The sequence below is a fragment of the Mustela nigripes genome, unplaced genomic scaffold, assembly GCF_022355385.1.
Source record: "Mustela nigripes isolate SB6536 unplaced genomic scaffold, MUSNIG.SB6536 HiC_scaffold_148, whole genome shotgun sequence".
In the NCBI taxonomy this organism is placed as follows: Eukaryota; Metazoa; Chordata; class Mammalia; order Carnivora; family Mustelidae; genus Mustela; species Mustela nigripes.
The window spans coordinates 3,885,532-3,900,612 of NW_026739562.1; the positions used below are offsets into that span (position 1 = coordinate 3,885,532).

The following is a 15,081-nucleotide window of genomic DNA, read 5'->3' on the forward strand; positions in this document are numbered from 1 at the left end:
GTATGTTTTCTGAAGTACTAATTAATATGGTGTATAGATTAAAATACAGAGTATATATGCCTAACCATACTGTAATACGCTTAAGATGCCAGCACTAATTCCCCCTCTTTTTCCCCAGTGGGATTCACAACATGCCATGCAATGTGGATTGGGCCAATAGACTCTACACAGCTTAGTTTCTGGTTTTCAATCCTACATGTAAATTTATAATCACCCTGGGAGATTTTTTTTAAAAGTGCTGATTATGCCCTTTCCTGGCCTGGAGGATTCTGGTTTAACTGCTCTTCCTCAGTCTCTAAATTTCCTCTATCCATCCCTCTGGTGATTATAGAGATTTCAGGGTGGGCTTCGAATATAATTGCTCTGAGCAAATTAATGTAACCCTACTTGTACAGCCTGAATTGTCTCCCCAAAATTCATATATTAAAGCTCTGACCCTCAATATGAGTGGGTTTGGACATAGGCACTTTAAGGACATAATTAAGGTTAAGTAAAAGAGGTCAAAAGGTTGGGGCCCTCATCTGATAGGACTGGTGTCTTTTTAAAAAGAGAAAAAGAGGGGCGCCTGGGTGGCTCAGTGGGTTAAAGCCTCTGCATTCGGCTCATGTCACGATCCCAGGGTCCTCAGATAGAGCCCCACGTCGGGCTCTCTGCTCAACAGGGAACCTGCTTTCCCCTCTCTTTCTCTCTGCCTGCCTCTCTGCTACTTGGGATCTCTGTCTGTCAAATAAATAAATAAAATCTTTAAATAAATAAATAAAAAGAGAAAATAACACCAGTAGTATGTACACAGGTTAGAGATCATGTGAGGACACAGCAAGAAAGTGGCCATTGGCAAGCCAAAGAGAAAGGCCTCACCAAAACCCAACCGTGGCACCTTGATCTTAAACTTGGACTTCCCAGTCTCCAGAACTGTGAGAAAATAGATTTCTATTCTTTAAGCTGCCTAGTCTGTTGTGTTATGGCAGCCTGAGCTGACTAATACAAGTGACTGCTGCAGGCCTGGGAAAGGGGTCTAGCATCTGAATGTGAATAGAAAGGCTCTAGGGCCGGCAGCCAGAGGCATTCATCCCTCTTGCCCTTATGGAGGCCAGGCTAGGAATGGAGTGAATAGAGAGGGAAGAAGCTTCAAATACTGGAAAGGAACAGAGCCTCACAGTTTATTTGTATAGTGTTCAACGATGGTGAGGAGGGAGTAGAGGCAAGCTGAGGACAAGACACACACACACACACTCTCTCTCTCTCTCTCTCTCTCTCTCTCTCTCTCCCAGGTGGGATATTACCACATTCCTCAGGCACTTCTGGCTGCCCTAAAGCTAAGGGAAGGAAGAACAAATGGTTAACTTCTAGAGATCACTATCCCACAAGAAAAGTCCCCCTCAGTTTACAAAAGTCTTAGTGATTTACAGGAAAAAAGCATTCTTATCAATAAACTAACTTCCAGAAGGAAACTCCTAACTCTCTTAAAGTTAATGCTTTACTGGAGGGAAAAATCTTAACTTGACAATGGCAAGACCTCCAGTACCCTGTAGGTCCTTTTTAACTTAGGAAAGTTTTTTAAAAACGTCCCTTTTTCCTTACCCCCAACTCTCAAGTATGTAATCAGCCTCTCCCCGCCCTACCCACCGCCCCCCACCCCCTGCCGCCATAACCCCAGTACAGGAGCTCTTTCTGCCACAGGTCCTGTCCCTGTGCTTTAATAAGATCATCATTTTGCACCAAAGATGTCTCGGGAATTCTTTCTTGGCTGTTGACTCTGGTTGCCACCAAACCTACCAACATTCCAAAACCTACATCACTGGGAAGGAGCACTACTGAGAAAAGACAGGATGGAACTCTAAGAATGAGTCTTACAATATCCTTACTTCTTTCTCCATTGCAGGGTAAGGGCAGACTGTGCTCTTCCCTATCACCCCCTACTAGATGCTATGGAGCCCTGCATCTTTCCAATTATTCAGAGACCAACTACTCTTTACTTTGCGTTTGTGTATACTTTAAGATAGGACCAATATATGTGGAGGGAGAGTGAAAGAGACTTATAACTGGTCCTGTACCCTGAACAGTTTTGGAACATTTGAAGACAGAGCATAGTCTATCCACAGCAAAGTTTTCTAATCAAGATTACTTTTGATCTGGGGCTTTTTCCAGTGCCTTGATGAAAGAGTGAATTGCAACCTTTTTAAAAAAGCATCGTGGATTAAATAAAATGTGAAGGTGACTACAGTATTAAGAAATTAATCAAGGGCTGCCAGACAGTGAGGATACAATTTTCACAACAAATGCTACAGCTGAATATCTTCCAGGATCATGATTGTGCTTAGAACGTGCGGTCTAAAATAAAAATGTAAGCTCTCAGATGTATTGCACTGAATTGAAAAAATCTGCTAAGAACTAGGCTTAAGCCTGGGAACTTTAGCTTTCTTCTCTATGAAATAGAGAAAACAAAGTCAACCTCCTATGATTTCTGGAGAAGTGAATGTGTTGACATTCTAGAATCTTCTCAAATAGTGCTAGGATAGGGGCTTCGGAGATGTTACTTGATTTTCTTACTTCCTTTCCTAATTCTCGTTTCTATCCTTTGGTTATTGACAAGTTAATATCATTCTGATACTCCGTTTCTATACATTGTAAATAACATTTTATGGTGACAGATGGCCACTACACTTGGGGTGAGCATTGCCTAACATACAGAGTTGTTCAATCACTATGTTGTACACCTTAAACTAACGTAACATCATGTGTCAATTACACTCAAATAAAAAAAAATAGGGGAAAACATTTGCATAGGATTATGACAGGATATGTATTAAATACTCCATAAAATGGCTTGGTAACATACCAAGTCCTATGACAACATTTGTTCATATTATGTAAAATTATGTAGAGATTTGGGCATTAATCCCCAACTGGGATCTTTCCTCATACAGGTATCTCCCTTTCATAAATAGCTGTGAGGCTGAAGAGATGAAAACTGACAGAGAAAGTGTTAGCCCATTCATTTTAATTTACTTTAAGCATCCATCACTAACCAACAGGTCATAGGACTGTCTGTTTATGTCTACTCCCTGAATCTTCTCTGCCACGTAGTGAACGTGTCACAAACTACAAAGGTTTAGTGCTACAAATTTGGAATGATCACATTACTTCTTTGAGCGGCAAAGTTGCTAGCTCTCAGTTATATAGCATGAAATCATACCAGGCTTTATATGTTAGGGTTGACAGACCCATGCACGTTATAGCAATAAAGTATAGGATGAATACACACTTCTGTACATACGCTCGGTACCTTTCACATTTCTCTTCTCTTTGAATTACTCAAGTGCTCTCCCAAGAGCCCTAATGAAACTAGGCATAAACTGAATTACATTCTTTTAAAACTGGAACAATCACACATCAACTTCCATTAACTCCCTTCCCGGAGATCTAACTGGTGCATATAGCACTGTGAAAGCACATTTTGGCCTCCATTTCTTCCTCTCATTTGTTTATTCTGGAATAAATTTGATTTGATCTCATTAAAATATCCTTAAATGTACTAAATCTTGCATTAGTAGAAAGACACATGAAGCTTTTACACTAACCTCTTGTCCCATGCTCTATCCTGGGCTGCCAGTTTGTGGTCTACTAGTTTGTGAATTAGCTGTCTGCCGCATTTAGGTCGGTGAAGCCTTGAAATCTGTTTTTGATGAGAAAAAAAGGGACCTCCCTCCTTTCCTCCAAGTAAGGAGTATATGAAGGACATCTTCAGTCAGTGTTGGCCATGTCATCATAGGTGTCTACTCCTACTGTGAGTTTTAGTGACAGCAGTGACCCAGGTAAGAGGAGGAGAAGCTCTAGGTTACCAGGCTGCCATGTGGTAAATTACTTCCTGGAGTACATGTCCAAGTCCTAGAAGAAAGACCCACTATACCAGGCATGTGTCCGGGACCACAGACACTCTGCTTGGTTCCCAATAAAAATAAAAAATAAAATCTTATACTAGCGAATAGCTGGCAATCACCTACAATTGAAAAATATATATATTTAATTGTGGTTCATTTAGTTAAAATATATTCTGAAGTTATTAAAAATAAAACAGGTTACAAAGGACATTTAACTTGAAAAGCTTATGATGATAAATTGTTGAGTCATGATTTCGCTTTCATTTCCACCACTCCCAGTTCCTGTTTTTTTTTTTTTTAAATTAATGAAGGTGTTACTTTTTCTATAAAAGCCTTATTGAGATGTAATTCCCATACAAAAAGTTGCTCATTTGAAGTGCATAATTCACCTACCTCTTCCTTTTTTATTTTTAGATCCTTAGGGGTGGAAAAAAAAAGTGCACAATCCGGTGGTTTTTAGTATAATCACACAGATGGGCAATAATTATTAATATCTAATTGTAGAACATTCCATCACTTTGAAAAGAAATCCTATCCCATTAGCAATCACCTATCAGTGTCTCTTGCCTCCAGCCATGGCCACCACTAATCTACTTTTTTGTTTCTGTAGATTTACCGGTTTTGGACATACCAGGTAAAAGGAGTAATAGGATACATGGCCATCTGTGTCTACCATTTTACTGCCATCCTGTGTTCACAGTTCACAGTTGAGGCGCCTATCTATACTTGATTCTTTTCCAGTGACAAATAATTCTCTATTGTTCAAAATACAAGGCTTTGTTTTTATTTTTAATTTATTATCAGTTGATATATATATTTGGGTTGTTTCCATTTTAGGGTTATCACGAATAATATTACTATGAGCATTCATGTTCAAGTTTTTGGTGGACACATGTTCAGTTGTCTTAGGTATATACCTTTAAGAATTTCTTAAGAATTCCTGGATCATATGGCAACTATTTTAACATTGAACATTGAACTATGTTTAGCATTTTAACATAAAACAGCTTTACAAAGGCAGTACTATTTCACATTCCCATTATGACATTGAAAAAACAAAAACCAAAAAAACTCAAACAAAATAACTTTAGACTACTTAATTTTAGCACACTGTAACTATGGAGGCTACCGAATTTTTTTTTTTTTTTTTTGCCTTTTTAAAGTTCTGATCTATACTACGGCCATCTTACTGCAGCAAGATTTAGCCCCTGCAATTTTTCATTCTAAAAGATTATCTCTATTCATTGCCATTATGAATGTAAGCAAACCTGGAGACCAGAGAGAGAGAATTAAAACATTACAGACCATTCAGGATGCAGAGAAAATAGAGTAGTAAAGGTAGATGAGTAAACTACCCAGTAAGCAATCAAAATTAACTTTGCTTTTTTACATCAAGGAGAAAAAAATGACACTGAGATAAACAACTTGGAGATGAGTAAATTGAAATCAGTAAACTCCCAATTTAGGAGGTGAAAAATGGGTTTTGGGATTAAAAAATGCTGTTTTTCCCTTTAAAGACATTCTTTGCACAAATAGAAGCAGGTAGAAATTGAAAACAAATTTCACTAAATGCCAGTGCTTCCAACAGCCCAGTGTGTGAAAATCCAGCTGTTCTTTTCTACTTCATACATTAGCAGTGATAATGGCAAAGACGATGCCTTCCTTATTTGCTGACAGTTGTGTTGATGATGCAGGAGTCAAAATAGCATTTCTCTTCTGGGCAATGTTAATTATGGAGTGCTGACAGGAGTTCAAAAATAAATCCCAACCCTTCCAGTCAATGCCCCATATCAATATAATATGAGAAATGCGTAACCCACTGACAGGCTTGAGGGAAGGGTACATTCTGCCTGCTGCCTCCTCTTTTTCAAGAAATAAGATTCATGGTAGATTTAAAAACCAGTAAGAATAAGAGGTTATATCAGAATAGCAATTTACAGATATATCTATTATCTACCTTTTATATTTATATTGCTCATTTAAGTCTTTGAAGCAGAAAGAAAATGTAACCTAATGCTTTTTTTTCCCCCCCACCAAGTGATAAAACAGAGTCTAAGAAATTAAGTGGCACAGGAAATGAGTAAAAGAAAGAGGATTTTTTATCCCAGGCTTCTGTATTTTCATCTAATTCTAGAACTTTTTTGTCTTTCAGAACGAATTTCTGGGCACAGTCCAGCAATTCTCAAGTTATTTATGTGGACAATGAGTCAGATTTTTTTGCAGTTTGGGCCCAATGATGAATTGTGTGTGACCACACCACAAAGTTTTTTGGCCATGCGCACTTCTTGCTGGAAATATGTTAATGATGCTGACCTACAATATTTAGAACATTTGAAATTTATTACCAGCATGATCATTGTCAAAAATACAAGGGAGATTTAATAAGCATTTCTTAACCTCTACGGTAGTTTTTACTACAGTGCCTTAAGTTAAGTATTATGATCCTCATCTTTTGAAGCAAGAAAGTAATAGTAGCAAGGGTTAGCCAGGTCAACTAACTAACAGAAGAAATGCTCATGGTTCAAACATAAGTTTGATCTCAAAGCCCCACACTTTTATAACGTGCTTGAGAAAATGCAGTTTAGCTTTAAAAAGGTGTTGTTCCTTTGAACCAGTGATTTCACATCTAGGACTGTATCCTAAGAAAATCAAGGGTGTATACTATGATTTAGTCCTAAGAGTCTTTGTATCAGTGGTGTTTACAGTTGCCAAAAAATGTAAGTAGCCTAAAAAGGGCTCAGTTAAACTGTGTTCTATCCACATCCTGGAATAGTATGCAACCATTAAAAAATTTGTAACAGAAAATTATTTATTTTAATTTAATTAATTAATTTAATTTAATTATTTATTTATTGGAAAAAGAGTAAGATAACATATACTCTTTTTGGTAAATTCCACTTAGCCTGCAGAATTCAGTTAGGTATTACTTCTTCGGTGGAGTGTGTCTTCAGCCCGTTTCTTATTCCAAATAATATTAGGCTGACTCTCTTCTGTGTTCCAGTAAGTCTATGCATATGGTGAATGGTAGTATGCTGACTTATCTGGGTATCTGTCTCTCCTTATAGGTTATGACTTCCTCAAGGCCACAGAAAGAGTTTATACCTTCATTATTATCCCCCTCATATCTAATTCACTGATTCACAATTAATAGGAGGTAGTCAATAAACATTCACTGAAAGAATACATGAGTGATGCTTCAGCAGTGTGTCCAACCTATCCCATGTTAAGGATCGGGTACAAAATAAGGTTGGATGGCTTACTAGGGAAAACTGTCATGCTTACTAACAACAGAGGAGAAAGAACCTGAAGTTGAGTTGCCCTTGACCTTATCCAGCTGTCTGAAAGCAGAAAGGGGTTACAGTCTCTGCACACGTGTAACCCATTCACTTCATGGCATGGTCTAGCCATGCCCTGACCACAATAGTCTGACAATAAACTGAGACAATGTGGGCGTTTTAATGTGATGTGAACACACTTCTATAGGATACATTAAAAGATTTCCCTAAATACATCTCTCTAAAGTAGCTTTAAAATTTTTTTTGTAGATTTTGTCTAGATATCTATTTTATGAGGATAGAGGTCTTTAACATTTTTTACAAAAAGACCACTAGATCTAAAAAGTTTAAATTTCCATATTGTTTTTGCCATATTGTTTTGCTGAATTTCATTTGTTAAGTCAAGATTTTTGTTTTTGTTTTCACTTTGAGACTGGGGTGAGCTTTTAACAAAGCCCATTAAAATATAGTTAATGAGAGGATTTGTTCATTATTCTTTTCTGTAGACATTACAGTAGAGCAGAAATGCTTCCAACAAGATTACAAAAATTCTTCTGGGAATGAGAAAAGAAAGTTGCTATTTGGAGTTCACTGGGGATGAAGATCCCTTTCACCCTTGGCATCTCTACAGTCAGTATTTTCAAATTATCTAAAGAAAGTCAGAGAAAGGGTCATCGGGAACAAAGTTAAATGGATAAGGGCCAGGAAAAGAGAAAAAAAAAAACACCAAAGCAAATTTACAGAAGTCAAAACAGAAAATTGCCTTCAACTAATACTTAAGAAAACTTTACATCTTGAATCTCAGTTGGGTATATGCGTGCTTTGACGTAAAGGTGTAGCCAGATTTAGAACCATGACATTTTTCATTGCCTGAAGGAGTTTCTCTTTGCCATAGTATTGTTGCCCAGCAGAACCATCACATAGTATGGCTTAATATTCTGCCTCTAAGATTAGACGGGGAATGTTGGCAGGGGAAAACATCAAACGGCTGCCCTCACTTTGTCCATTCTATACCCTGCTGAGCTGGGATTACATGTAGAGCTATGAGATTCAGTTCCTCCCTGTTGAGGGTTCCTGTTTGGTTTTGTTTCTGTGCAGGGGAGGAGGTTATATAGACCAAAAAATGGATGACCACCAGAAAAGAGTAAACTTTCCAAAACATGAACCACGCTCCCCCACACACTTCTGTAAATCTGAAAGTACATGTAATCACAAGATTTTTTTTTTTTTAAATGACTTTGGTAATATTGACCCTTCCCCCTGAAAACCAAATGATTTGGATGTGGTAAATAAGGAAAGATGATCACTTCCCATCTCATTATATTCACACATAAAGAAGTCTTGGCATGAAAAATCCTTCCCTTCACCTCTACCTTTTGAATATATATAACTAAAAGCAATACCTTCGTATCCCAAGAAAATGCAGATGATTCAATAATCAATTTTCATAGCAAAGAGTCATCATTCCTTTCCTACTCCAAGAATATTCATGGAGTGACAACTTTGCTCTAACTAGTATCTATGTATGGGGTATATACAGCAATTAACAAAACAGATCACAGCCCTGACTTCATGAACCTCTTATTTGGTAGTAAAGATGTTTTCACTATTGAACTGCTGACAATTTCTTGTAGCTCAAGACATTTCATATTTATCAAGTTTATAAATGTATAAAGTTAAACTGAGGAATACTGGAAATTAGATACTGAGACATATGCAAATAAAATTCAATGTAACAAAGTAACTCTGTAACTATATAAGCTAAATGACACAGATATAAACCCTTAAACTCTAGTTTAAAATCTCCTAAACATACCCACTCATAGCACAGAAGTCACAAACTTTGTATCTGGACTCATCATCTCCTCTAAGAAACTCTCCTGTCCTCATTCATCCTCACACAAATTCCAGGGACCGAGCCTATTAAGTTCATGGTCAACAACATATCCTCTTAAAGTGACTCACAGCCAAATTAAATTTCACATTCTAATTGAGTGTAAAGTACCAGAATGGTGAGTTATAAGGGCTAGACATAGGTGAATACTACATAAATATTTCACATGGTCCTCTAGAAACAGGAGACAAAAATATATGGCCGGAAACGTATACACTGTCAAAGGTGATGTTGCTTGAAACACACATATAGATAGTTATATCAAGTTCTTCTCACACATTATTTAAGACTGGGAAAACTCTTGAATAAAAGTTCTACCACTTCATGGCTGGGTGAAAGCTAAGGATTAATTTTCCTAACCCTGCCTGGTGAACTCTCAGTTAGAAATGCTGACATAGCAGATTTGGGCTGGAAGCTACAATTTTGCTACAACTGTATCCAAAGTTTGGGACCTCAGTTCCAAATCATTCTAAAGGAAGGGCTGGTTTTTCCCCCCACCATGCAGCTAATGAGCACCACAATTCAACACGGGGACCCCTTCCGCATTTTATGTCAGGCGTTCCAGTTCCCTGGGCAACCGTCATGGAGAAGATCGCTCACCTGCTACTGCTCTGTCTCTGTAAGTTTTCCCCTCAATGAAAGTCTGGTCCCGGCTTCCGTGTGTGCTTTCAGCTCATTCACTTGTGATTACTCGATATTAGATGCTTTTGGACAAGTTAATTCTCTGTGAGCCTCAGTATCCTCTTCATCAAATAGGGATAATGACAGTAAACACTTCATTTGGTTTCTGTAAGGATTAAATGAGATAATCTATGTCAAGTGTTTATCACCGCACCCGCACACAGTGATCATCCAAAAATGCTAGCTATTATTAAAATGTAGGATTTAATTCCAGGGGATTTTTAGTACAAATAAGGAGATCGTATCACATCTTAAAAGGAACTACAAAATAAACTTGAGAGCTTTTAAGAAGAGACATAGAGAGCCCTCATTCTGTAATCAGTGACTCTGTTGCCAAGATGATAGAATTATTTGATGACGGAGTTAGGTCTGAGTTCCAGGTCAGGGATATTTATCATGAAGAAGACACAAAGCAGACACCTGCTTAGTCCCTAGACACCTTTCAAAAAAGGAGAATGGAGAGGCGGGGTGTGAAGGAAAGAGAGCCCAGTGACGGCTCGGCCTTCCTACACAATTATTCATTTATTCACTCATCTAAGCACCATCTCCTTATTCAGCAGTTCCATATTACGATACACGGTGCTAAGCACCACGGTGAAGTAAGAGGTCAAATCAGGCAAACGCTGAGAAGAATTCACTTGTCTAAAACTTATGCCATGCATGCCAGTCTCCAAAGGAGGCTCTGGCCCCCTGTAGACCACATGGAAGTCAGCTAGAGCAGAGTGTTTAAGCAATTAAGCAATCAATTCTGGTAAAATGCCGAGGTAGCAAATTCGGTCATGGTCAAATACGTCAAAGAGCTGGAACTCGAAGGCTTACACACCAGCATACTGATCCTGTCAGAGAAGAGGCTTATGTTCTCACAACTATGGCTGTCCAATTTGGCAGAAAAGGACTTGGATCTAGGACTGTGCTAACACAGTTGATGGATTCTAGCTCTTAATCATGCCACGGGAGGAGCTACTACTTCCCTAATTAGTTTCACAAAAGCCTCCTGAAGTGCGATGGTTTGGATTTGTGAGGTCCTTGTACACCGCCCCCAAAGTACGGGGGAAACTGGAGAGCACAGACCCCCACCATGTGGGCTTCCTGGTGTTTTGTCCTGGTTTGATCAACACACTTGTTATTCTTTAAAATATTTTATTTATTTATTTGACAGAGATCACAAGTAGGCAGAGAGGCAGGCAGAGAGAGAGAGAGAGAGAGAGAGAGAGAATGGAAGGAGGAAGCAGGCTCCCCGCTGAGCAGAGAGTCTGATGCGGGGCTTGATCTCAGGACCCTGAGATCATGACCTGAGCCGAAGGCAGAGGCTTAACCCACCAAGCCATCCAGGCACCCCCATACTTGTTATTCTTAAGAAACTCATCATGTAAAAGAGAATGAGACTTCTAAGTGTATTATTAAACTAATAAAATTAATAGAATGAGAGGCTATGGGGGAAAAGTACATGCCATGTCAAGGGGAGATCATCCATTTCCTTAACTGATACATTCAGCTCTCTTGGAAGGGCTGGAGAGAAGCCAATCCTAAATCTCAGATCACTTCCCTCCCCACGAGAAGGAGAATGCCTCTCTTGAGTAAGATTAGTGCACCTGTACCATCCACTTTTGAAAGGTAAGAGGCAGTTTCTATTCCTACATGTAATTAACTGGCTCTGTAACTATACATTCTCACCATGTACCTCAGGAGCCAGTTTTAGGGGGGATGACAGAACTCTGTTCTGGCCTTTTATACAAAGTGTATTTCTCGGTACAGCTTTATGGATAACGACATTGATATTTGAATGTCTGAAGAAGTCAAAACTTCCTTGTCCACCTTTTAACAGGTAAGAACTTGAAAGAGACATTTAATTCAATGTCTCTTTTAAATTTCATTTATTTAAAAAAATTCATACCTGAATTTGAATCCTAGTTGATAGCAGGAAGATTGAATTCAATCTTGAAGTGTCAGCTGTACTCCTTACCTTACCCCAAGGCCATCTCTCTCTCATTGGGTTGTGTAAGCATTAACTGAGGTGACTTACAATAAGTAGTCCTAATTCTGCTTGTGTGATAGGGGTAAAGAGAAGATACAAAGAGAAGTCTGGACAAAGAGCCTTGAAAGATTAAGGGATGGGGCGGGGGTGGAGTCTTGATATTGGAAACTTCATTTTTATTTTTTCGGTTACTTTAAATACAGGAAATATTATAAAAATTTAGCAGAGGACTAAAAATATTTTTTGAAAACTTCTTTCAAATTTTGACACCACCATTTTGAACCAAGAGCTTAAGTATTACAGCAACAGCAGAGGAGAACATTTAATAAACCACTGTGGACGTAAAAACCTGAGTCCAAGCCACTCCCCGTCAGAGGACATTGTTCTCCATGTGTCATTTAAAATGCAATTCCCTTCGAATGGGCTCAGAGCAGTTCTATTACCAGACATGACTGTTTTTACTACTAGCAGTGGTTTAATGATTTTATGTCATCACAATAATAGAAACATGACATTCAACTGTGACTACAGCTTGTATGAGTCTATTTTTGGAAAGGTGATTGTAGAGGACATGAAAATGTGGAGTCTTGGTTCCTGTTTATTTCCCAGAAGGATTAGCCAGTAACTTCCACACATCATCCCTTCTGTGGAACTTTCGTGACTTTCTGAAATGAGTGGTGATTTGAAGTTTCTAGCAGTGATCGTTCACATACAAAAAACCCTTCTTGAGAGAAGGCTTGGGCCTGAATCCAATTTTTACATCACACAAAATAGCCCTCATGGAGTATTTAGTGGCCTGAGTCCTCACCCTTGATAGGCAAGAAGCGCACAACAAAATAACAAAAACTATACATTCTTTCTCAGTGGAGGGCACTGTGTCATACCTTTCACAGACAAATTGAAAGCGTTCTAAACTCCCTCAATGCTCTGCACTCACATGTGAACACCATTAGTAGCACTCACATTCAACTAACTCCCTTCTCATCTCGGAACAGGTACTGCTCTCTTGCTTCAAGCCAAGATGGAAAACCATCTGTGTTCATGAATCCCAACTCCTCCTGCCCCTTCTAAGACCTTGACCCATCAGTGTCCTACCTTTGCTCCTCTTTTCTCACCTTGCCCCCTTCCACTGGATCTCCCCTTTCAGGCTGTTAACACGCCAAAATCCTTACCACTATCTCACACACACACACACACACACACACACACACACACACACACACCCTCTATCTACCTCTCGTCACTGACCTATTTTCCTCTACAACCAAATGTGAAATAATTCACATTTGCAGTCTCCCATTTTTAAACCTGTTTTTTCTCTTGCTTCTACAAGTGAGTACCTGAGTTTTCCTTGCTTCCTTGTTTTAAACCATATGCTGCAAGCCTTTTCTTCTCCAGTCCTCTCCCCTCTTCAACGCGCGCCCGCAATCTTCTGTTCTTACTAATCCCCACAAACTGCTCAGGTAAACATCACCAATGACCTTGTAAGAGTTCATCCCAATGGTCAATATCTGTTATTTCGACATTTACCTTAGGTGTGAAACAGACAATACTTCCTTTCTCTATTTAAAAACTCTCCTCTCCTTTGGTTTCATGCTGTCATTGTCTCTTTAGTCCCACGAGTTACCATTCATTGGATGCGTATTTTCTCCAAGTACCGTGCCACACACTTTACATTGTGGAAACAACCCCGGAAGGTACAGAATATTGTATTCTTGTACACATTTAGAAATTTGGCAAGTGACACCTAAGGAAATGGAGTAACTTCACCCAAGTTACACAGTAAGTAACATGGGGCAAGAACAGTTTTATCCAACACCCATGCACATTTTTTTAAAAAAACTTGTTAATATAATTAAGTCATTAAGTTTTATCCAACACCCATGTACCTTTTTTTAAAACACCTGTTAAGTAGGTAACTAAGTAAAAAACGATAATAAAGAAATGCACAAGAGAGTTACAACCAACAAATGTCATCTAACATTATTTTGCTTGATAGGATTAATTTTTTTCCAGAACCCATATACCCCATTAGGAAAAATAGAAGCCTACTTTGCAATCCTCCCCAATTTTACTCTTTCCTTCCAGAGAAAAACATTATCCTCTGGTTCATCTGTATCCTTTATGTCCATCCACATTTATAATCCTATTCGATTCACATAGTTTTCTTTATTCCAGTCCTCCTTCTCCTTTTATCTAGATGTTACATATTCTTTTTCTTTTCTGTTGATGTTCCCTCATAAAACTTAAACACATACGCATAAGTTTACTGATAATCAATATGTCTAATCTCCTCTCGGATAGGATTCACACTAACCTTCTTCCTCTAACCTATCCCCACTGTCTTGTTTGTGCCTTGTAAAATAGCTTGTCTTAAGTGACCAAGGACTTAGTAATAATATCATCCACTCATCCATCTATCCAACCATCCTCATTATTTTTACAGTCCAAGTTAGCTTCCATTCACCTACATGTTTATGCAAGTATTCCCTTACCATCCCATCCTGACTTTCGGTAGAGGGGATTTAATTGCTTCTTACTGATTTTCATTCTGTAATAGCTTGTGGTTTTTTTTTTTTTTTTTTTCTTTTCAGTGAGACTACGTTCTTAATTCTCACAGTATTTTTATAAGCATTTTTTTTTAATTTAAATCCACTCCTGAATTATAGTTTGGTTGAGTGTAGAATTCTATCTTAACAATTACTTTTCATCTACCCTTTGAGGTTATCCTTCTACTATTTTTATTTTTTTGGCCCCCCAGGACTGTGGAACAGCTTCTGTAATTCTAATCTTCATCCCTTTGACTGAAATAGATATTTCATCTTTGATTGCCTCCAAGATTTTTTGTTTGTGTTCGTTCTGAGGTTTCATTGCAATACATCTAGGTGTACATTTGTTTTTAATCATCCTGTCTAGGGTGTGGACGCTCCATCATCCTGAAGATTGGTATCCTTTTTTTTTTTTCAGTCCAGGAAAATACCGAGTCATCACATCTTTCATTTCTACTCTCCTCTTCTGGAAATTCCCTTGTCTGTTTTCCATAGTGTGTTATCTTATTTTCTTCTCATCTTTGCACCTATGCGCATGTCTCACTAATTTAATCAACTCTATTTCCAAGTTACTAATGCTTATTTACACTCATCTACATCTTTACCAATGTGTTTGCTCTCAGTCTGCAAATCATGCAGCTCAAATGCTCCACAGCTTAAGATTGGGGTCCTTTTCTGGGTCTGACGTCTGTGCTTAATTTTTTCTTTTTCTCTATTGAAGCTTTTACACACGCATTTTCATGTCTCTTCCAGATAGTTCCATTATCTCTAGTTCTAGGTTCTGAATTCTGCTTGTTGTATTCTCTGTCTCTATTTTGAGTTTCCA

General features: G+C 38.3%; 1 long non-coding RNA gene across 1 annotated transcript in view; it reads right to left on the reverse strand.

Annotated features, from left to right (window-relative positions):
- LOC132008439 (uncharacterized) overlaps positions 1–15,081 on the reverse strand; it is a 488,832-nt gene that overhangs the window by 241,589 nt on the left and 232,162 nt on the right. Inside the window, exon 2 of the long non-coding RNA XR_009401637.1 lies at positions 9,651–9,837. This is a non-coding gene — a long non-coding RNA (uncharacterized LOC132008439). The remainder of the gene's footprint in view (positions 1–9,650; positions 9,838–15,081) is intronic.